This window comes from Macaca mulatta, chromosome 14 (genome assembly GCF_049350105.2).
Source record: "Macaca mulatta isolate MMU2019108-1 chromosome 14, T2T-MMU8v2.0, whole genome shotgun sequence".
Taxonomy (NCBI): Eukaryota; Metazoa; Chordata; class Mammalia; order Primates; family Cercopithecidae; genus Macaca; species Macaca mulatta.
The window spans coordinates 48,258,966-48,283,149 of NC_133419.1; the positions used below are offsets into that span (position 1 = coordinate 48,258,966).

Here is a 24,184-nt window from a genome sequence, read left to right on the forward strand (position 1 = left end):
TCTCCGACCCCCGTCCCAGCCAAATCAGACCATTTTTTCTTTCCCGTTATTTGCTGAAGGTTCAACTTCTCTTAGAGCCTTCTAATTATGCGTATATACATATAGGCTGATAATTTTTAGTTTAGGCTGAGAAATGCAGGCTAAATCAGTCTGCTACATTAGATAGTGAACGTCTGGATGATGTGGACCCCCTTCTCCTATTGCTTAAAGGACAATCTGTTGTAAAATGCTATGGAATCTTTCCTCTCCGCTTAACATCTTTGTGCCCCAGAAGCACCATCTGTAAATGGGGATAATTTTCCTATCTCTTCCCATGGTTACGTAATTTTTAAATCTCACACATGAGGACCAAACGACAAGCATAATCTCATTAAATTCTCAATAAGAAGGTATTATTATGGAGATTGCATGTGAAAATACTTTGTAATGTAGAAAGAGTCGTCTGGCTGTGAGTTATTATCATGGGGATATCTTCCTTACCTGGCTGTTGTGAGGATGAAACGAGATGCCGACCTGAAAGCGTTTTACGTGCTATCAAGCATTTTACAGAAACCACGTGATAGGCTACTAATTACCCACCGTACACCACCTGACCCACCATGAGGCCTCGGTAAATGCTGGTTGGAGTGGAGGAGTTTAAGTCTCGCCTGTTCCTTTCAGTCTTCCAATCACAAAGTAATCTCGGCGCCGCCGGGGGCCAAGACACAAATCTGGGAACCTCAGCCTAGACGGAGGAGGGTGCGGAGTCCCGGGAGAGGGGGTAGGAACAATAGGGTACTTCAGTGCGGGGCTTCGGACGCAGGGCCCGAGGAGCGGCCAGCTGGGGTGTCCTGGGAGCTCCCCTCCCCAGGTCTGGGGTGTGCACGGAGAGGGTCCGGAGCCTGCTCAGCATTCCCCGGGAGGGATCCGGACCCTGGTCCCCTGGGCTCGTGCTCCCCAGCGCCCCAGCTCCCTTGCTCACGCCACACGGGCAGCGACAAAGCCCCGCCCGCCCGCTCAGGTAGGCCGTCCGCGCCAGCCAATTCACAACAAGCCCGGGCGGGGAAGGCGGTGCTTCCCTGGTCGGAAGTGACGTGCTGGCTTGGCTGGCTGTGGAGTCGGCCGAAGCTCTCGGCGGCGGCTGAGCCAGCTGAGGGGAAAAATGGCTCGGACTGTGGCGGCTTCGGCGGCTCAGGTTGTAGTAGAGGCGGAGGCTCAGGCAGCTTGAGGTGAGGAGCGGTCGGTGCGGCTGGGGACGATATTCGGGATCCTGCTCTGCGAGGGTGGAGAGGGGCCCCGGGGTTCCCGGGCTGGAAGGGTCTCTTGTCGCGGCCCCCAGTGCCTTGGGTGCCCGCGTCTGACCCTCCATCCCGTGCTCTTGGCGCTGCCCAGCCCGACTCCCCTCCCTCCGGGCCTTACTTCCCCGCAGGCCGTCGGCAAGTGCTGCGCTGGAGGTGCTAGGAGCCCGCGTCCCCACCAGGCCCCTCTTGTCGGGAGCGGAGGTGCGCCTGGGAGTTAGTTTTGTCCCACAGAAGGAGGGCAGGCCCCCTGGCCCGCCGGCCCCCCCTCCCCAGCCTTGTCCCGCGGGACCGGGCTGGAGCCGCAGTGGCCGGTCCTATTCTCTTGGCGGATTGTTCTGGCGAGTGTGTGTGTTGCACTTCTCAGTGACGGCCCCTTCTTTCACCTCCTGTCCCATCTCTGGCTCTGGGGGCCAAGGATACTTTTTCTTCTCCCCGGGCCCCCCACTCCCACCGCGTTGCTTGTGGCTGCGAATCCACTTGCTTTGGGAAGACTTTTCTTTCAGTGTGTATTTAGCGCATCATCCTTCTGAGAGAGCGGTCAGATTAAAAAATACTAGCTTAACTCTTCCTGAGGGACGGAGGAATAATAAATAATTGAAAAAAAAGGCACATACTTATTTTCCTCACTGAATTTTTGCCTTTAAAAACGAGATTCTCTAGCTGTGGAATTATTTTGCGGGGGGCGGGGAGGAGGGATTGAGGAGGGAAATGAGGAAGGAGAAACTAAGGAGAAAAGTCTGGAGATGAACGTGGAAGAGAGAGCCTGTTGTGGTTCTTTTCCTATACTGGCCTGATATAAATTGAGGTTATAATTATATTCTTATTTTGAACAGTGGGGGTTTGAATTAAGTGAAACGAAGGAGGCCTTCCTCTTTGAACAAGATTAGTTATTAAAGAAATGTCCTGAAATCTTTCCTAGTGGGTTTCAGGCAGAAAAGCTCTATTGGGAAAATTTTTAAATATATTGTAGCATCAAAGGCCACAGCATAGAAGAGATGCAAGAAGAAAGCTGTTTGCAGGGGAATGGTGAAGACATAGTAGAAAGGGGGAAGGCTGCACAGAAGTCCAGGAACTAATTCCAGGAGAGACTTTGTACCTTTGCCTCCTTGGCTTATGGTTCAAGTCTCCACAAGAGACTCCTTTAGCAGCTCTGCCATAGTTGGGGTTGGTGCTCTTTTTTTTTTTTTTTTTTTTTTTTTTTAATTTACATGGGGTCTCACTGTGTTAGCCAGGCTGGTCTACCATGCCCAGCAGAATGGTCCTTTTTTTTTTTTTTTTTTTTAATTTGATCTAACCCTCTCTGGACAGGATGGTGCTGTTATTCACAGTAGCAAATTAGACGAAAGGACCCTAGTTGAGGTATACAAATTTTATATTTATTTTTATGCAAGATATTTGTTTAATATCAAGACAGTGGATACATACTGAAAAACAATGTAACTGAATGAAAATAGAGAAATTTTATTTGTTAACTCAAATTTAGTTCAAAAGTGATTTTACGTAGGTACAAAGCACATGTGGAGTTTCTTCCATAAATTCCATACATTTTGGCTAAATTAATATATTCTAAAGCAGGTTTTTTCTTATCAAGGTCTGTTGGTATTTGTGTTTTATATGCATGTTTCCTGCAGTTTTCTTTACAAATGACATGTTTTAATGTTTTCATCCACAGATTTTACAATTTTTTCTGTTTTGGTTTGTTTTGTTTTTTGAGACAGAGTCTTGCTCTGTTGCCTAGGCTGGAGTGCAGTGGCACCATCTCAGTTCACTGCAACCTCCACCTACAGGGTTCAAGCGATTCTCCTGCCTCAGCCTCCTGAGTAGCTCAAATTACAGGCACGCACCACCAAACATGGCTTATTTTTGTGTTTTTTCAATAGAGACTGGTTTTCACTATGTTGACCAGGCTGGTCCTGAACTCCTGACCTCAAGTGATCTGCCCATCTTGGCCTCCCAAAATGCGGGGATTGAAGACTTGAGCCAGTGCGCCTGGCAGTTTTTTTTTGAGACGGAGTCTCGCTCTGTCGCCCAGGCTGGAGTGCTGTGGCCGGATCTCAGCTCACTGCAAGCTCCGCCTCCCGGGTTCCCGCCATTCTCCTGCCTCAGCCTCCCGAGTAGCTGGGACTACAGGCGCCCGCCACCTCGCCCGGCTAGTTTTTTGTATTTTTTAGTAGAGATGGGGTTTCACCGTGTTAGCCAGGATGGTCTCGATCTCCTGACCTCGTGATCTGCCCGTCTCGGCCTCCCAAAGTGCTGGGATTACAGGCTTGAGCCACCGCGCCCGGCCTTATCTGTTTTATAGAATACAAAAGTTGGCATGTTTGCATGGAGGAATTTTAGAAACTAACTTTTTGTAACGAGTAGCTGTATACTAAGTTTGTTTCTTCTGCAATTAATAGTTCTAAAATTTTCAATTAATTGAAGATTGCTTGCATTAATTCCCATGTCCAGGACTCTTTCTTTAATCTACCACACAGTTTTGCATTTAGGTAAGCACATTCAATAAGTGAACTTATACCTAAAGAGAGTGTTGAATTTCCTAGGAACTCAAGAGTTCTTATAGAGCATCAGAGCAGCAGTAGTGCAAAGCATTTTTTGTAACTTGTCTTTCTTTGATAACATAAGTTATTCCTTTTCTTTTTTTTTTTTTTTTTGAGACAGAGTCTCGCTCTGTTGACCAGGCTGGAGTGCAGTGGCGCGATCTCAGCTCACTGCAACCTCCACCTGCCGGGTTCAAGCAACTCTCCTGCCTCAGCCTCCCGAGTAGCTGGGACTACAGGCATGTGCCACTACACCCAGCTAATTTTTGTATTTTTGGTAGAGACAGGATTTCACCACGTTGGTTGGCCAGGATGGTCTTGATCTCTTGACCTCGTGATCTCCCCGCCTCAGCCCCCCAAAGTGCTGGGATTACAGGTGTGAGCCACCACGCCCGGCCCTTTTTTCTTTTTTGAGACAGCCTCACTCCATCACCCAGGCTGGAGTGCAGTGGCATGATCTCAGCTCACTGAAACTTCTGCCTCCTGGGTTCAAGCAGTCCTCCTGCCTCAGACTCCCAAGTAGCTGGGATTACAGGTGCACACCACCATGCCCAACTAAGTTTTGTATTTTGGTAGAGGCGGGGTTTCACCATGTTGGCCAAGCTAGTCTCGAACTCCTGACCTCAAGTGATCCACCCGCCTTGCCCTCCCAAAGTGCTAGGATTACAGGTGTGAGCCACTGCGCCTGGCCTATGCATTGTATTAATTTTACATATTCCAAAAATAATTTAAGACAGGCAAGTAATAAAGGTGAATGCTTTTGGGTGGTGCATCACATTGTAGGTAATTTCATTTTAGTAGTTGTACCTGCGTAGGGCTAAAAAATAACCCTCTGAAAGCTCTGAGAGTGCTGGAGGGCCTGAAGGAGTGCCTGGCACTTCAAAGGTTCCCAGGGATAAGAAAAATGAGACAGTGCTTGATCTCAAGAAGTCCTCATCCATTTGGAAGACAAACATACGTTTTATAACAGTGTAATTATAAGGGCAGGCTAAATAGGATATGGTCACCTGGGCTAGGATATGGAAAAGGAATGAGTGGGTTTGAGGAGGAAGAGGATGCTCAAGTTGAGTCTTAAATGATTAATTCCTTCTATTCATAAGGGCAGGATGGATAAAAGTGATCAGGTTCTAGGCCCTGCTTTGCTTCTATCAAGCAGTGAGATATTGAGCAAACTGCTTAATACTTCTGGTATCCATTTTCCTTATTCAGGATTCAACTACATATATAAAGCTGTACATTAGAAATATGTGAGCCAAAAATGGGAGTCACATAGGTAGGAGATTTTACATTATTTTTTTCTCCTAAATCTTTTAAATTTGGTGTATGTTTCATACTTGGTACATCTCAATTTGGAACAGCCACATTTCAGGCATTTAATAGCTCCATGTAACTAGTAACTACCATATTGGACAGTATAGATCTAGAGGTTGGGTGCGTTAGTGCATGCCCATAGTCCAGTGCTTTGGAGGATCGAGGCAGGAGGAGGATCGAGGCAGGAGGAGGATCGAGGCAGGAGGATCTCTTTTTTTTTTTTTTCTTTGAGACGGAGTCTTGCCGTGTCGCCAAGGCTGGAGTGCAGTGGCATGATCTTGGCTCACTGCAAGCTCTGCCTCCCGGGTTCACGCCATTCTTCTGCCTCAGCCTCCGGAGTAGCTGGGATTACAGGCGCCCGCCATCACACCCAGCTAATTTTTTGTATTTTTTTTTTAGTAGAGATGGGGTTTCACCATGTTAGCCAGGATGGTCTCTATCTCCTGACCTCGTGATCTGCCTGCCTCAGCCTCCCAAAGTGCTGGAATTACAGGCGTGAGCCACCACACCCGGCCAGCAGAAGGATCTGTTGAGCCTAGGAGTTTGAGACTGCAGTGAGCTATGATCACCACTGCACTCCAGCCTGGGTGACTGAGTGAGACACTGTCTCAAACAACAACAACAACAAAAAAGATCTAGAGGCTATTCTGTCTTGGTTCCCTGCTTGAAAAAGGAAAAGGAACTCCAATGAGAAAATTATCACTGGTAATTTATAATTTGTAATCATTTTGATGGTACTTGTATATGATGTTCTTTTGATGAGAATTATGGTCATACTTGCAAGTATTGCTGTAAGTATCTTTCAGGTTGTTCATAGGATTATGGTTGGGAGGAGAAGAAATGTCTTTGTTTTCTCTGCCTCTGTAGTGGAGTCATATTTTTGTTATCTTTATTTTGTTCATTTATGTATACTTTGTATCTTTTTTTTCCTGCAGTATGTTCTTTCTTTCTTTCCTTCTTCTTTTTTTTTTTTTTTTAAATAGAGATGTCTCACTATGTTGACTAGGCTGGTCTTGAACTCCTGGCCTCAAGGGATCCTCCCATCTTGGCCTCCCAAAGTGCTGGGATTACAGGCATGAGCCACTGCACTCGGCCTGCAGTTTGTTTTTCTTAGGTGATGGATTTAAAACACAATGAGAGAGTGCATATGGACATTTTAGAAAGTTAAAAGGAGATTTATACAATTTTAAACTACTTGGATTTCTTAAAATTTTAAACTGAGCTGTTTGGGTACAAAAACAAATGGGATTTATAAATCCTCTTTTAATAGATTTGAAGGCAGTTATTGTTGGCTTAGCAGCAAGTATTTATCTTTTAACCTTGAGACTGCATTAAGATAGTGTATAATTAACATGCTTACTGTTAAACATAAGGCTTTCTGTTAATATTACAGTATAACAGTTACATTATTTATATGACTGATGTGCAATGTTGGTTCACTTAATTTGCTGTGCATTGAGTTTGTTTAAAAAACACTAGTGGCTAATTTTAGACAAGATAACTATGACTGACAATACTACATCTTTACACTTGTATTGACTGATGGTTATAGCTTAGCTAACACTGTTTTCCCTCCAAGACCTTATTACCTGTGAAGTAAATACAGCAAGTATTCTCATTTTGCTGAGGCCCAAAGATGTTGTGACTTACATAATAAATTAGAAGCATTGCTTGAATTCAGGTCTTACAATGCTAGGCCCAGTGTTCTGGTTTTTTTTTTTTTTTTTTTTTTTTTTTTTTTGGAGGCAGGGTCTCTCTGTGTCGCTCAGGCTGGAGTGCAGTGGTTCCATCTCAGCTCACTGCGACCTCCGCCTCCCACACTCAGGTACTCCCACACTCAGGTAATCCTCCCACCTTAGCCTTCTAAGTAGCTGGGACTACAAGCACGTGCTACCATGCCTGGCTAATTTTTGTATTTTTTGTAGAGAAGCGGGTTTGCCACATTGTCCAGGCTGGTCTTGAACCCCTGGGCCCACCTTGGCCTCCTAAAGTGCTGAGATTACAGGCATAAGCCACCACGTCCAGCCCAGTATTCTTTTCTTTTCTTTTCTTTTTTTTTTTTTTTTTTTTGGAGATGAAGTCTTATGCTTGTCGCCCAGGCTGGAGAACAATGGTGCAATCTCAGCTCACTGCAACCTCCACCTCCTGGGTTCAAGCGATTCTCTTGCCTCAGCCTCCCGAGTAGCTGGGATTGCAGGTGCATGCCACCATGCTCGGATAATAGTTTTTGTATTTTTAGTAGAGATGGGGTTTCACCATGTTGGCCAGGCTGGTCTCGAACACCTGACCTCAGGCGATCTGCCTCCCAAAATGCTGGGATTACAGGTGTGGGCCACCGCCCCTGGCCCCAGTATTCTTTTCATTGCATCTCTTCATATGGCATTTGAGTGTTTAGATACACAGTACAAACCAGATTTTTGCAGTGTGTAATAAAGAAATGGTTACTTCCTGGCTTTAGGAAGTTTATATACCAACTAGGAGAGACCAACTAACTACAATCCATGTAGCAAAAAGTACTTCAGTTATTTGAAAAAAAATTGTTACAGGAAAGAAAAGATGTAAGGGATAATATAGTCAAATGGAAAATAGATAAGAGTTAATTAGACAAGATTTTTGAGTAAAGAGTTTAGATTATAAATCCTCACTATAGGAAGAAGATGATGAGGTGTTAACGATAGTGTTATTTCAATGCACAGAGAACAAGGGAAAACGTAGCTAAGGGAACATAAAATGTATGTTTAGGAAAGAGTTTTTTTTTTTTTTTTGTTTTTGAGATGGAGTCTCCTTCTGTCGCCCGGCTGGAGTGCAGTGGTGCGATCTCGGCTCACTGCAACCTCTGTCTCCCGGGCTCAAGTGATTCTCCTGCCTCAGCCTCCCAAGTAGCTGGGATTACAGGCACACATCACCATGCCCAGCTAATTTTTGTATTTTTAGTAGAGATGGGGTTTCACCATGTTGGCCAGGATGGTCTCGATCTCTTGACCTCATGATACGCCTGCCTTGGCCTCCTGAAGTGCTGGGATTACAGGCATGAGCCACTGCGCCTGGCCTGGGGAAGGGTTTTCAAGGCTTATTTTTTATTTTTATTTTTTAGGTGGAATATTGCTCTGTAACCCAGGCTGGAGTGCAGTGGCACGATCTCAGCTCACTGCAACCTCTGCCTCGCAGGTTCAAGCGATTTTCCTATCTCAGCTTCCTGAGTAGCTGGGATTACAGGCATCTGCCACCACATGTGGCTAATTTTTGTGTTTTTAGTAGAGACGGAATTTCACCATGTTGGCCAGGCTGGTCTTGAACTCCTGACCTGAAGTGATCCGCCCACATCTACCTCCCAAAGTGCTGGTATTACAGACATGAGCCACTGTGCCTGGCTTGAATAGCCTAGTTTCATCTGACTAGATCTCATAATGACATTCATCAGGCTAGAATTCTGTGCATAGTGAAATATATGACATGATACTACAATTGTTAAGGATTCTTTTTGAAGAGTCATACTTATTAAGGTATAATTTACATATAGTAAAATTCATCTGTTTTAGGTGTAACGTTCTGTATAGTTCTACTAAAACAGATGAATTACAAAAAACAGTGACAGTTGTGTAACTGCCACCACCACGATTAAGATACAAGACATAGAATATTTCCATCACTCCAAAAATTTCCATAATTATGCCCTTTTGAAGTAAATCCCTTCTGCCCACCCCTCACTCCTTGGCAAGAACTCTTTTGTTTTTTATCCCTGTAGTTTTGCCTTTCCCAAAATGCCATATAAATTGGCATCACACAGTGTATATAGCCTTTTGAGTCTGGCCTCTTTCACTTAGCATAACACTTTTGAGATTCAAGAAGAAGTCTCTTTTTTATTAATAAACTATTTTTTAGAAAGTTTATGGAAAAATCGTGAAAGAAAATTTGTAACTATAGTACAGAGAAATCCCTTAAACCCTGCACCTAGTTTCCCCTATTTTTAAATTTAAACTACTAATTTTTGCTAATTGTCAAACCTGCAAGGTTCTAGAATTAAGTTTGTTGAAAATGGGAAACAATGTGAAGATTTTGATGAAGACGATGACTTTCTAATTTTTTTGCTTGTTTGTTTTTGAGATGCAGTCTTGCTCTGTCGCCCAGGCTAGAGTGCAGTGGTGTGATCTTAGCTCACTGCAGCTTCCTCCTCCTGGGTTCATGCGATTCTTGTGCCTCATCCTCCCAAGTAGCTGGGATTACAGGCACGTGCCACCATGCTCAGCTAATTTTTGTATTTTTGTATTTTTTGTATTTTTCACCATTCCAAACAGAAACTCTGTAGCTGTTAAGCAGGTACTATTCATTCTCTTCTCGACCCAGTCCCTGGTAACCACTAATCTACTTTTTTTTTTTTTTTTTTTTTTTTGAGATGGAGGCTGGAATGTAGTGGCGCAATCTCAGCTCACTGCAACCTCTGACTTCCGGGTTCAAGCAATTCTGCTTCAGCCACCCTAGTAGCTGGGACTACAGGCATGTGCCACCACGCCCAGCTAATTTTTGTATTTTTAGTAGAGACAGGGTTTCACCATGTTGGCCAGGATGGTCTCAATCCACCCGCCTTGGCCTCCCAAAGTGTTGGGATTACAGGCATGAGCCCCTGTGCCCAGCCTCTATTTTTTGTCTCTGTGAATTTACCTTTTCTAGATCTTTCGTTTAAGTGGAATTGTGTAATATTTAGCCTTTTGTGTCTGACTTATTTCACTTAGCGTAATGTTTTCAAGGTTCATACATGCTGTAGAATGTATCATTTTTATGACTGAATCATATTTAACGTACCACATTTTGTATATTCATTCATTGATGTATACTGCATTGTTTTCACCTTTTGGCTATTATAAACAATGCTGCTATGAGTATTAGTGTACTCCTATTTTCAGTTCTTTTGGGTATACATCTAGGAGTGGAATTGCTGGGTTGTTGTAATTCCATATTTAATTTTTTGAAGAAACACTAAAATGTCTTCCAAAGTGGCTGTACCATTTTACATTCCTCTAGTAGCAAAGTATCAGGGTTCCATTTTTTCTACATCCTTGCCACCACTTGTTGTTTTCCTTTTTTTTTCTTTTTCCAGTTACAGCCATTCTAGTAGGTTGACTAGTGATATTGAGTATCTTTTCATATGCTTATTGATAATAAGTTGGCTTTTTTTTTTCTTTTTGAGACGGTGTCTCACTCTGTTGCCCAGGCTGGAGTGCAGTGGTGTGATCTCGGCTCACTGCAACTTCTGCCTCCCGGGTTTAAATGATTCTCCTGTCTCATCCTCCCAAGTAGTTGGCATTACAGGCACCTGCCAGCATGCCTGACTAATTTTTGTATTTTCGGTAGAGTGTTTCACCACGTTGACCAGGCTGGTCTCGAATTGCTGACCTCAAGTGATCCACCCACCTTGGCCTCCCAAAGTGCTGGGATTACAGGCCTAAGCCACAGCGCCCGGCCTAAGGTTGCTTTTTTTTTTTTTTTTTTTTTTAAATGAGGTCTTGCTGTGTTGTCCAGGCTGGGGCACAATGGCTATTCACAGAGACAGTCGTAATGCAGTACAGCCTTGACCTGATAGGCTCAAAGGATCCTTCTGCTTCAGCCTCCAGAGTAGGTGGGAGAACAGGTGCATGCCACCATGCAAAGTTAATGGTAGCAACATATTGATGCTTGTTTCAACAATGGTCAAGGCAGGGTGATGTTAACATTTTTTAAAAGGAAAAATAATTGGATGGCAACGTGTATTTTAAAATCCCTATTATATGCTAAGCATTTTATTACATAATTTTATTTAACTCTGAAAACACTCTATTATCTGTGTTTTACAGATGAGAAAATTAAAGACAAAGGGAGATCAAGTAACTTGCTTTAAAAATCACAGAGTTGACCAGGCAATGTGGCTCATGCCTGTAATCCCAGCACTTTGGGAGGCCGAGGTGGGTGGATCACCTGAGGTCAGGAGTTCGAGACCAGCCTGGCCAACATGGTGAAACCCTGTCTCTGCTAAAAATACAAAAATCAGCTGGGTGTGGTGCTGGGCACCTGTAATCCTGGCTACTTGGGAGGCTGAGGCAGGAGAATCAGCTTGAAGCTGGGAGGTGGAGGTTGCAATGAGCGACAGAGCAAGACTCCATCTCAAAAAAAAAAAATCACAGTTTATAAGAGGGAAGTCTGATATTTACTTGCTGCTACATGGTTCTTTCTCCTCTCCGCTACCACTATTATATAAAACTAAGAATTTAATCTACATGTTGATGTCATGTGAAAGTAAGACTTTTTTAGTCATAGAAATTGATGGAGTTTGGGGGAAGATTCCAGAAGTATTCATGTCAGTTTTTCGTTATTTATTATTTACTATTGAGGGTTTCTCAGTTGCAACTCAGTTTTATCTTCTTTCTACCTTAAGCCATGTTAAATGCAGGTATATACCATAACATTTAACACAGAGGCTTTACTGTTATCTGTCATGTTGGAATTGGGGTGATGTCAAAGTTTATTTAATGATTCATGTCAAATGAATGAACAATGAAGTAGATCAAAGTTCAGTAATCATCTCCACAAAGCAGTACTACTGTTGGGATTCTGAGTTAGATTGAAAACTTCTTGGTGAGCAAAATGTCTTTCAACAGGAATCTCTTGCTGTGACTATATCCCATTTCCTTGTCCCCCTCCCACATACATACAGTGATACACATATGCAGACATAGAAAATTGTCCTTGTTGGATTCCCTGGTTGTGAATCACTTATGTGTAGGAGGTTGCTCCTAAAGACTGAAGATGGGATAATGACTACTAGTGGATATTAAGCTACAGTGCAACCACTGCCTTTTGTCAAAATAGAATTAAGCCCTCTATTAATGTGCTTGTAGTACTTGTGCAGTGGATAATCGTTTTAATAGAGTAATATGGAGGCTAAAGAATGGAGTGGGGGCCAGGTGCAGTGGCTCATGCATGTAGTCCCAGCACTTTGGGAAGCTGAGGTGGGTGGATCTCTTGCGCCCAGAAGTTCAAGACCAGCGTGGGCAACATGGTGAAACCCCATCTTTATGAAAAATACAAAAATTAGCCAGACATGGTGGCATGCACCTATAGTCCCAGCTACTTGGGAGACTGAAGTGGGAGGATTGCTTGAGCTGGAAGGTGGAGGTTGCAGTGAGCTGAGATCATGCTACTGCACTCCAGCCTGGGCAACAGAGCAAGACCTTGTCTCAAAAAAAGAAGAAGAAGAAGAATGGAGTAGGAGGCAGGCTCACCTATCGTTTTTTTTGTTTGTTTTTTTTTTTGTTTTTTTGAGATAGAGTCTAGCTCTGTCGCCCAGGCTGGAGTGCAGTGGCGTGATCTTGGCTCACTGCAGCCTCTGCCTCCTGAGTTCAAGCTATTCTCCTGCCTTAGCCTCCTGAGTAGCTGGGATTATAGGCGAGCACCACCATGCCTGGATAATTTTTTATTTTTAGTAGAGACGGAGTTTCACCATGTTGATCAGGCTGGTCTCGAACTCCTGACATTGTGATCCTCCCACCTCAGCCTCCCAAAGTACTGGGATTATAGGCGTGAGGCCCCGCACCTGGCCAGGCTCACTTATTTTTAAACATGTGACGAAGCTTGGGAAGACTCTCCACTTTTCTCATGTCTCACTCTTTTTTATGTCCAGGTTGTGGCTCCAATTTTTTTTTCCCTGACTGCCCTATTAAAAATAGTATCCTCTCCGGGCGTGGTGGCTCACACCTGTAATCCCAGCACTTTGGGAGGCCGAGGCAGGTGGATCACAAGGTCAGGAGATCGAGACCATCCTGGCTAACACGGCGAACCCCCATCTCTACTAAAAATACAAAAAAATTAGCCGGGCATGATGGCGGGCGCCTGTAGTCCCAGCTATTTGGGAGGCTGAGGCAGGAGAATGGCGTGAACCCGGGAGGCAGAGCTTGCAGTGAGCTGAGATCGAGCCACTGCACTCCAGCCTGGGCGACAGAGCAAGACTCCATCTCAAAAAAAAAAAAAATAGTGTCCTCCCCAACTAAATCATTCTCTCTCACATTACTGTTTTTTTCTCCTATGTCATTTACTGTCTATATGTATCATTTTGTTTGCTTGTTTGAATCAAATCACTTCTTAACATTTCCATTGCTGTTATCCTAGTCCACGTCATTATTCTAGACTTTTTCAGCTACCTGTTAATTGCTCTCCCAGTTTCCATTTTTGTTTCTTATGCCTATTTTCCACAGAACAACAGGGATCTTGAGCAATGTAAATAAATCAGATCGCATGACTGTGTCTGCCTAAAATTCACCCGGGGATTCCTATTATACCTAAAATTCAGTATAGCATACCCCTTCTTGGGGGTATATTAAATTTAATAATTAAAAAAGTTTTTATTGATAGATGGAGATTTTAAGATTTTTTTGGAGAGAGTTCTGATTTTTGATAGTTGAGCTTAGTGATTTAACTTGTTTCTGATTTTTTTTTTTTCTTTTCTTAATCCCCAATGTGATAGTATGTTTCTTTTATTATTATATATTTTTTTCTTTCGAGACGGAATCTCGCTCTGTTGCCTAGGCTGGAGTGCAGTGGCGCTATCTCGGCTCACTGCAAGCTCTGCCTCCCTGGTTCACGCCATTCTCCTGCCTCAGCCTCCCGAGTAACTGGGACTACAGGCGCCTGCCACCTCGCCCGGCTAATTTTGTATTTTTAGAAGAGGTGGAGTTTCACCATGTTGGTGAGGCTGGTCTTGAACTCCTGACCTCAGGTGATCCACCTGCCTCGGCCTCTCAAAGTGCTGGGATTACAGGCGTGAGCCATTGCACCAGGCTAGAATGAATCTTATCATCCAATGTCTAACAACTTTATATACTTGAGAAATTGAAGCTCAGAGAGGTGAAGTGCTTTATTCAAGTTGAAATAGCTAATTAATAATAATAGGGTTGGGGCAGAAACTCAGTTTTTCTTTTCTTCTAATTCAAAGTCCTCATTTGTTAGTTTGTGATGCCTATATTTAGTGATTTTTTTTTCTTCTTTTTCTTAAGCTGTGGCTCCCGAAGCATCTAGAACCGGAAGCTATATTCAGCAATTTTTAAGTTGAATTTCTGTTAATACTTTTTACAAATAGGACAGGAGGTGAGGACCCCAGCCCCATGCAGATGGCAGCCCGGGCAGGTTGCACCAGTCCTTCTGTCCTCACGTTGGCAGACAGATACCTACTCTGAAGCCTTTGTAGGGGCCTGAGCACCTTTGTGAACCTGAGCCGGAACTGAAGCTGGAGTTGATCCTGGGCCTTGGTTTGATCCTTGGCCTTGGCCTTTGGCCAGCACAGCCCGAACCTCTTGGCAATGTGGGCACAAGCACGCTTCCTAGGCTTGGGGTGGGCAATGTAGGCAAGTCGTTGGAGCTTGCTGCTGACACCCTTTGGGATCTTGGGCTTAACCTCCTTTACGAGGGCCTTCATAGCCTCAGCACGTGGACTGATGGCCTTGGCATTGTCGGCCTGGATCTTCTTTAGGCCCTTCTTGTTGTGCTTCTTGGCAAAGCACATGTTCCTCAGGAACTTGGGGTCCACCCCCTTAAGAGATTCGTATCTTTGTGATCGGGGTTTCTTTTCTAAGACAGAGTCTCGCTCTGTTGCCAGACTGGAGTGCAGTGGTATGATCTCAGCTCACTGCAACCTCTGCCTCCTGGATTCAAGCAATTCTTCTGCTGCAGCCTCCTAAGTAGCTGGGACTACAGATGCACGCTACCATGCCAGCTAATTTTTGTATTTTTAGTAGAGATGGGGTTTCACCACGTTGGCCATGCTGGTCTCGTTCTCTTGACCTCATGATCCACCCGCCTCAGCCTCCCAAAGTGCTGGGATTACGGGCGTAAGCCACCACGCCTGGCTTGATTGTGGTTTCTTAATACCATTTCTGTGCCATTTGCGGGAATGGTTGTGTGTGGTGTGGTTCTTGGACTTGGCCATATCTGCACCTTAAGCCGTGGCTCCTGAAGCACCTAGAACTGGAAGCTATGTTCAGCAATTTTTAAGTTGAATTTCTGTTGATACTTTTTCAAATATAAAACTTAGTGGGATAACAAAGCTGATTTCTAAGGAAATATTCTTCAGGGAATTTCAGTTTCTAACTACAGCGTAAAAATCTCTTATTTCAGGATTAGTTTTTATTGGAAGAATGTCTTAGTTTGTTTTCTGCTGCTATAACAGAATACCACAGATCGATACTTTATAAAGAAAATACATTTATTTGGCTTACAGTTCTGGAAGCTGGGAAGTCCGAGGGCATGGTAGTACCAACATCTGCTTGGCATCTGGTGAGGACGTTCTTGCTGTGTCATAACATAGTGCAGGTGAGCATATATGATAGAGAGGAAATCTGACTGAACTCATCTTTAGTCAGGTACCCATTCCTATAGTTATGGCATTAATCCCACAATTATGACATTGTGTGAGTGCACTCCCACAATCATGGTCATGAGGACTATTCCCTCCTGGCCTAAACATCTCTTAAAGGTCCCACCTCTTAATGTTATGACAATGGCAATTAAATTTCAACATGAGTTTTGGAGGGGACATTAAAACCATAGTTGTTTTCATAGTTACCACATAATAATTGGCTGAATGTTTAAAGTCAAATAATGTATTTGCTATAAAATGTTGACTAGTGATGAGGTTTCAATAACAGTTGTTTTGTGGCCAGGCATGGTTGCTCACGTCTGTAATCCCAGCACTCTGGGAGGCTGAGGCAGGCCGATCACTTGAGATCAGGAGTTTGAGACTATCCTGGCAAACATAGTGAAACCCCATCTCTACCAAAAATAAAACATTTAGCTGGTTGTGGTAGCACACACCTGTAATCCCAGCTACTCAGGAAGCTAAGGCATGAGAATCACTTGAACCTGGGAGACGGAGGTTGTAGTGAGCTGAGATCGCACCACTGCACTCCAGCCTGGGTGACAGAGCAAGATTGTCTCAAAAATACAAAACAAAACAGTTCTTTTGTGGGGATTATTTGTAGTTGTTGGACCAGAAGCAATTATTTTTTTATACATTAAAAGAGTTATATAAAATATGAAATGGAGATGTACAGTATAGTAACGTAGCTTATTCAACTTGTTAAATTAAGTCTCCTGTTCTGATTTAGATTGACCCACAATGTTGAATTTAGCTTGGAGAATATAACTTCACTATATCAGCAATATTCCCCAAAGAGCAGGAGTGCCATCTTTAAACATATGGTTAAACAAATAATAGGAGGATCCATACATTTCTATTACACCTGAATTATTAATTAATTAATTTATTTATTGAAACAGGGGTCTCACTCTGTTACCCTGGCTGGAGTGCAGTGGTGCGAACTCCGCTCACTGCAACCTCTGCCTCCTAGGCTGAAGCTTTCCTCCCACCTCATCCTCCTGACTAGCTGGGACTACAGTCATGCACCACCATGCTGGCTAATTTTTCTATTCTTTTTTTTTTTTTTTTGGTAGAAGCAGGGTTTCCTTATGTTGCCTAGGCTACTCTCAAACTCCTGGACTAAAGCAATCTGCCCGCCTCGACGTCCCAAAGTGTTCAGAGTACAGGCGTGAGCCACCACTCTTGGCCAAGCCTGAACTTTTAGCTAGCTTTCATCATTGAACGAACCTAAAACTTTTATGAAGATCCTCTCCGAGTTAGCTAAACTCTAAAGTTTGAGGACACAGTCTTCCAGAAGACCACTTTCATTTCTGACACCAACTGCAAGTCTTTGGGAGCTGGGGAGGTTCCCAAAGTTTTGATAACTTGCTAAAAAGATGCTAGGAGAACTCACTGCTAAGAGCTATTATGTTCATGGTTACAGTTTATTTCAGGGAAAGGGTACCGATTAAAATCAAGGCACGGAGCCCATAGAACCAAGTTCAAGAGGGTTTCAAATGTTGGAGCATCTGGTGTTTGCTCCCCATTAAGTCAGGAGGTGTTACTCTCAGTATCAGTATGTGACAGTATGCATGGACTATTGCCATCCGGGGAAGCTCACTTGTGCCTCAGTGTCCAGATTTTCAAATTAGGACTTCATTAAATAGGTATATTTGATTGATGGGTTGCCCACATAGTTGAACTCAGTCTCCAGGTTGGATTCAGACTGATACTGGGTGACCCAAAGTCCCATCCTAAATCACATGGTTGACCTTTCTGGTTGGCCAACCCTGCCCAGAAAGACACCTCTATTTAGTATGACATAGATTACCTCTCAGGAGCAGAGGGCACCTGTCTTTGGGCAAGGCTAAATTCTTTAATAGGTAGGATGTAAAATTAAAACTTACCTCCATGGTTTCTTTAGGAACAGACTCTGTAGATAATAAATGGATTTGATCCTAACTCCATGTATTACTAAGAACCGACATAATTTCTTTCAAGTAGTCACTTAAACTACATTATAACCTCATTAGGTGAATCCTCTACTATATTTTTATCCTGCTTGGGCTTCACTGAACTTCTTGGTTTTGTTTGGTTGATGTCTTTCTTCACTTGTGGAGAGTTCTGGCCATTTCCTTTTAAAATATTTATTCTATTTCATTCTCTCTCCTCTCCTTCTTGGACTCCAATTACACATTATATTAGACCATTTGAAATTGTCCCACAGAACTTAGACATGCTGTTGTATCCCCTTCCCCTCTTTTTCTCTGTTTCAGTTTGGATATTTTCTGTTGATCTGTCCTCAGGTTTGTCAATCCTTCTGCTAAGTCCATCTAATTAATTATTGATTTCAAATATATTTTTCCTTTCCAGTATTTCTTCTCTATAGTTCCTATTACTCTGCTGAAATGTCTCATCACTTCATACATATTGTCTGTCTTTTCTACTAGATCATTTAATATTTTTATCATAATTTTTTTTTTTTTTTTGAGACGGAGTCTCGCTCTGTCATCCAGGCTGGATGGAGTGCAGTGGCGCGATCTCAGCTCACTGCAACCTCTGCCTCCTGGGTTCAAGTGATTCTACTGCCTCAGCCTCCTGAGTAGCTGGGATTACAGGTGCGCACTACCACGCCTGGCTAATTTTTGTATGGTGTTTCACCATGTTGGCCAGACTGGTCTCAAACTCCTTACCTGAGATGATCCACTTGCCTTGGCCTCCCAAAGTTCTGGGATTACAGGTGTGAGCCACCGCACCCAATCTATCATAATTATTTTAAAGTTACTATTTTTTTTTTGAGATGGAGTCTCGTTCTGTTGCCCAAGCTGGAGGGAAGTGGCATGATCTTGGGTCACCGCAACCTCTGCCTCCCAGGTTCAAGCGATTCTCCTGCCTCAGCCTCCTGAGTAGCTGGGATTACAGGCACGCGTCACTATGCCCAGCTAATTTTTGTATTTTTAGTAGAGACGGGGTTTCACCATGTTGGCCAGGCTGATCTTGAACCCCTGACCTCAAACGATCCACCTGCCTTGGCCTCCCAAAGTGCTGGATTACAGGCATGAGCTACCGCGCCTATCCTAAAGTTACTATTTAATAATAATTCCAACATTTGGGGCATCTTTGAGTTTGCTTATTTTGACTATTTCCTTTACTTTTATTTACCATTGGTCACATTTTCTTGCTTCTTTGTATATCGCATAATCTTTTATTTTATACCAGACAACTTCGGTTTTTTTGTTTTTTTTGTTTTTTTTTGAGACACAACCTTACTCTGTGACCCAGGCTGGAGTGCAGTGACTCAATTTCGGCTCACTTTTTAGTTTTTCATACTTCTCCAAAACTGTCTTCTTTTAAAATCACTAATATTAGGGAGGGGAAATATGACTGCTAATGAATGCAGGGTTTCTTTATGGGGTGATGAAAAGTATTCTGAAACTTGGTAGTAGGTGATGGTCACATACTTCTCAATATACTAAAAATACACTAAAAACAACTGAATATACTAAAAACAACCGCAATCTCTGCCTCCCGAGTTCAAGCAATTCTCCAGCCTCAGTCTCCTGAGTTTCTGGGAGTACAGGCCTGTGCTACCACGCCCGGCTAATGTTTGTATTTTTGTATTTTTAGTACAGATGGGGTTTCACCATCTTGGCCATGCTGGTCTTGAACTCCTGACCTCAGGTAATCCACCTACCTAGGCCTCCCATAGTGCTAGGATTACAGGTGTGAGCCGCCGTACCTGGCCTGTATACCAGACAACTTCTATAAAACAAAGGAGAACCTGAAGTTTACTTATTTTTTACTTAATATTTACCTCCAAAATGCCATTTATTCTGTCTGGCCACTAAATTAAGTCTAATTTATAAGATGAGTAAGATGAGTCTGTGCTTTGTTGCAGCTGTAGTTTGATTCAGTTTACCACTGGGTCTAAATACTTTGGGGCAGAATTATGACTTTCTCCTCAGCAGGATTTGGGATCTAAGCACTGATATGATTTCAGAGATCTGTTTTGCCAGCTGAGCTGCCAGCTTTTTAGGTCGCTGGGAGGTTCTCTTTGTTCTTTAATTGTGCCTCTTGCCTTTTTGTGTCTCAGGAGATCTCTGCCTTGCTGCTCTTACCCTTGCCTCAGGAGGGCAGCTGTTTTACATTCTGTGAAGGCTTGGAATGCCTTGGAGGGCTTTTTCTCAGTTCTTGCCTCCACAGCCTTTGGTAGCCGAAAGCTTAGATTACCTCAGATGGATTTCTGTCTGCTCACTTGCCAGCCTCCTTTGGAAGATGACTGCCTTGTACTTCAGGGAGGCCTGTATACTTCAAATGGGATCTCTTTCAGTTCTTCTGACCTGTCTTCAGCTTTCAATGCACTACCTGTGTATTTAGTGAAGATCTGTAGGAGAGTTGGTAGATGGGTACAGATGGGTTCCGTGTCTGGGGCTCCTTGTAATTCTTATTCCAGCACATTAGACTACTCAGCTTTACCTCCACCATGCCTTGGAATTTTAATCTGTCATGCTAGCCTACATTTGGCATTAAAAATTTCTTAAAAGTCTGGTTTGTTTCTTCTTATCCCTGTCTATAGTACATTTTCTCCTGCTGCTGCTGCACCAGGGAAGAGAGTAGTATTGGGCCTCTCTCTCCTATTAAAGGGCAATCACTTTCTGAAATTTAATTCATTAGGTGTTTGTGTGTTCTCTGTTCTGTGACATTTCTTTTTCTTTTTTTTTTTTGAGACAGGGTCTCACTCTGTCGCCCAGGCTGGAGTGTAGTGGTGCATGATCTCGGCTCACTGCAATCTCCGCCTCCTGGGCTCAAGTGATTCTCCTGCCTCAGACTCCTGAGTAGCTGAGATTATAGGCATGCACCACCACGCTTGGCTAATTTTTGTATTTTTAGTAGAGATGGGGTTTCACCATGTTGGCCAGGCTGGTCTCGAACTTCTGATCTCAAGTGATCCATCCACCTTGGCCTCCCAAAGTGCTGGGATTACAGGTGTGAGCCACCATGCCCGGCCCAAAATCCCTGTATTTATCATCTTTATTTTGAGGTAGTAAAACATGCAAATGATGAAAAATTTAAAACTACTGAAATTTAGCAAAAAGTAAATCTGCTTCCTACCATTGGCTCCCAGCTGTCCCTCATTTTTAGTTATTGACTTAGTAGTTTCTTACTTTTATCACCGTAGTCCCCTAAGGCGTCTCTTCCTTTCCAAGTAAAACCTTTCTATCTGTGTTTCTGATAGTATCCTATTCAACTATATCCAGTTTGTGAGCGAGTATGCATCTTCTGTCTCTGTGCGTCTCAGTCTTTTTCCCTGAATCCTTCCCTTCAGTCTGTGGCCTTCCCCATTTTAAACAGCCATTCTGATACCACCTCCTCCTATCTACCTCTCTCTCCTAGTTCCCTCTGAAAGAATAATATACTCTTGTTACTTATAATTCCTTACTTTTAGTTTTTCATACTTCTCCAAAACTGTCTTCTTTTAAAATCACTAATATTAGGGGAAATGTGAAACCCTGCCAATTAGAAACTGCTAATGGGTGCAGAGTTTCTTTATGGGGTGATGAATGTATTCTGAAACCTGGTGGTAGTGATGATAACACACCTCTGAATATACTAAAAACAACTGAATAGTATACTTTAAAAGTGTAATTTTTATATTGAGTTATATCTCAATAAAGCTATTATTGTAAACATCACTGAGTTCTTAGACCTAGTGTTTTTTTCCAGTCCTTATCCTATGTCATCTTTCTGTAGTTTCTGACAATATTAACCATTTCCTCCTTAGGATACTCTGTTCCTTGTATTCATTTGATACCGGTCTTCATGTGCTAATGGCGCTCATGATTTTTTTCTTGTTTCTTTTTTTATCTTCACTCTACACATTCTCCCAGGGCAATCTTCAACTACTTCCATGACTTCAGGTCTTCAGCTGTACACATAGATAACGCCTAAAGATTTATCTCTAGCCAAATTGCTCTGTTGAGCCCAAAGCCAGTATTTCTTTTTTCTTTTTCTTTTTTTTTTTTTTTTTTTTGAGACAGGATCTGCTCTATCACCCATGCTGGAGTGCAGTAGCACTAGGGAGCCTTGATCTGACTCAAGCAATCTTCCCACCTCAGCCTCCTGAGTAGCTGGAACTACAGGCCCGCACCACCACACCCAGCTAATTTTTGTATTTTTTATAGAGATGGGGTTTCAGTATGTTGTCCAGGCTGATCTTGAACTGCTGGGCTTCAACTCCTGACCACTCGCCTTGGCCTCCCAAAGTGCTGGGATTATAGGCGTCAGCCACCGTGCCCGGCCAAGGTCGGTATTTCTATCTCCAAGCAGACATGAACTGTATTTCTCACAAGTACTTCAAAATAGGAATGTGTTTTGGTCTGACTAAAAAGGGCCTTGTGGCTCTGAAGAACAATTCTGAGATATACATACGGATTTTCTTCTCTTAGAGGAAGAAATTGATGGCATATTATTTGGCACATTTAAGATGGCTTCTAAATACTTTAAAAATGAATGCAACAAGAGTGGGTTAAAAATCTATTGTATCTCTTTATTGTATCTCTTAGGTTAAAATACTCATTTTGAATGTGATATTTTTGTTCCATATTAGATTTAATTTCACCTATTTGTTTAACAAATACTTGAATGAAAGCTTTGTTATTCCAGGACTAGAGTGCTGGGACTATAGCAGTAAACCAGACAAATAAATCCCAGCTTCATGAAATTTATAGCCTAGAGGGGGAAATGCAGACAATAAACAAAATAAATAAGTAAATATATAGTATACTAGATGGTAGTAAATGCTGAGGAGAAAATTAAGGTAAGGTGATAGGCAGTGGAGTTGGAGAAAATTGTAGTTTTAACTCGGTTATCAGGGAGGACTTTACACAAGTGTCACCTTCTCAATGAAGACTTGAAGAAAGCAAGGGATTAAGCCATTCAGCGATTCAGGGGAAGAACAGCCTAGTCAGAGGTAACAGAAGAGCAAAGGCCGTGAGTTGGGAGCATAAGGTGTTTGAGGAACAAGGGGGCCAGTGTGACGGAAGCAGTGCAGAGTTACAGGAGAGAGATAATGAGAGGCCAAATATTAGTGTGCCTGGTGGGCCATTGTAAAGATTGTACCTTTTCTCTGAATGAGTTAGGAGCTGTTGAAAATTCTGTGCAGAGGAGTGACAGGTTCTAGGTTTTTCAAGATCACTCCAGCTACTGTGATGAGGATAGTCTGAAGGTGAGGAATGGAGGGGTTATAAATATAGCAGGGAAACAGTTTGGGGAAGGCTATTTCAATAATCCAGGAAAGAACAAGAGGTGATGATTAATTGGTCTAGGATGATATTGAGAACATAATGAAGGAATGTTTACGTTCAGAAATATTTTGAAGATAGAGCCTGTAAGTTTCTGTTAAGTATCTGATATAGTGACCACTAAACATTGTTGCCTTCCTGATAAGCTATAATTGAATTAGAATTTTCTAATATAATAGAAATAAGCAAATTTACTAGATATGCATAAAATGATGAAAGTGTATAATCGTTTCTCTCACTGATTGTAATATCTTACTACAGTAAGATATTATCTTACTACAGTAGTTTTCCCACCTTATCTTTGGTAGGATATGTTCCAAGATCACCAGTGGATGCCTAAAACTTCGGATAGTACCAAACCCTATATATACAGTCATATGTTGCTTAACGACAAGGATATGTTCTAAGAAATGCATCAGTAAGCAATTTTGTCATTGTGTGAATATCATAGCAAGTACTTAAACAAATCTTGATGGTGTAATCTATACACCTAGGGTATGTAGTATAGCCTTTTGCTCTTAGGCTACAAACCTTATGGCATATTGCTGTACGTATATTAAATGCTGTACATACTATAGCATGTTACTAAATACTGTAGGCAGTTGTAACAATTGGTAAGTATTTGCATATCTAAACATAGAAAAGGCATAGTAAAAATATGGTATAAAAGATTTTAAAATGCACCTGTGTAGGGCACTTAACTATGAGTGAAGCTTACAGGACTGGCAGTTGCTCTGGGTGAGTCAATGAGTGAATAGTGAGTGAATGCAAAGGCCTAGGACATTATACTACTGTAGATTTTATAAACACTGTACATATACTATCCTATATTTGCAAAAATATATTTTTCTTTTTAATTAAAAAAAAATCTTTTTTAGACAGTCTCACTCTGTTGACCAGGCTAGTGCAATGGTGTGATCACAGCCTGGAATTATTGCAGCCTGGAATTCCTAGGCTCAAATGATCCTCCTCCCTCAGCCTCCTGAGTAGCTAGGAATGTAGGTGTGTGCTACCACACTCGGCTAATTATTTTTTAAATTTTTTGTAGTTGAGGAAGGTGTTCTTGCTACATTGCCCAGGCTGGTCTCAAACTCCTGGGCTTTAAGGATCCTCTCCTCTTGGCCACCCAAACTGCTGGGATTATAAGCATGAACCACCATCCCCAGCTGTTTTTCTTTCTTTAGTAATAAATTAACCTTAGCTTACTGTAACCTTTTTACTTTATACACTTTTTATTTTTATTTTTTTAACTTTTGACCCTTTTGTAATATAAGAACATAGTACAGCTATACAAAAATACTTTATATCCTTATTCTACAACTGGCTATTTTCTATTTTTTAAATTTTTAATTATTTTTTACTTTGTAAACTTTT

At 42.5% G+C, this 24,184-nt stretch overlaps 1 protein-coding gene and 1 pseudogene across 3 annotated transcripts in view; one reads left to right on the plus strand and one right to left on the minus strand.

The window, feature by feature from the left end:
- Positions 1 to 1,070: 1,070 nt before the first annotated feature.
- The window catches only part of PIK3C2A (phosphatidylinositol-4-phosphate 3-kinase catalytic subunit type 2 alpha), a 118,276-nt gene continuing 95,162 nt past the window's right edge, over positions 1,071 to 24,184 (plus strand). Inside the window, exons 1-2 of one of the 3 annotated variants that reach the window (XM_028833601.2) lie at positions 1,071 to 1,208; positions 15,372 to 15,463. The gene's annotated coding sequence lies outside the window, so the exon portion shown is untranslated. Of the gene's footprint in view, positions 1,209 to 15,371; positions 15,464 to 21,691; positions 21,813 to 24,184 lie in introns of all 3 variants that reach the window. The other 2 variants (XM_077963183.1, XM_028833600.2) reach the window with 2 other exon arrangements.
- LOC697318 (large ribosomal subunit protein eL29-like) lies at positions 14,191 to 15,165 on the minus strand (annotated as a pseudogene).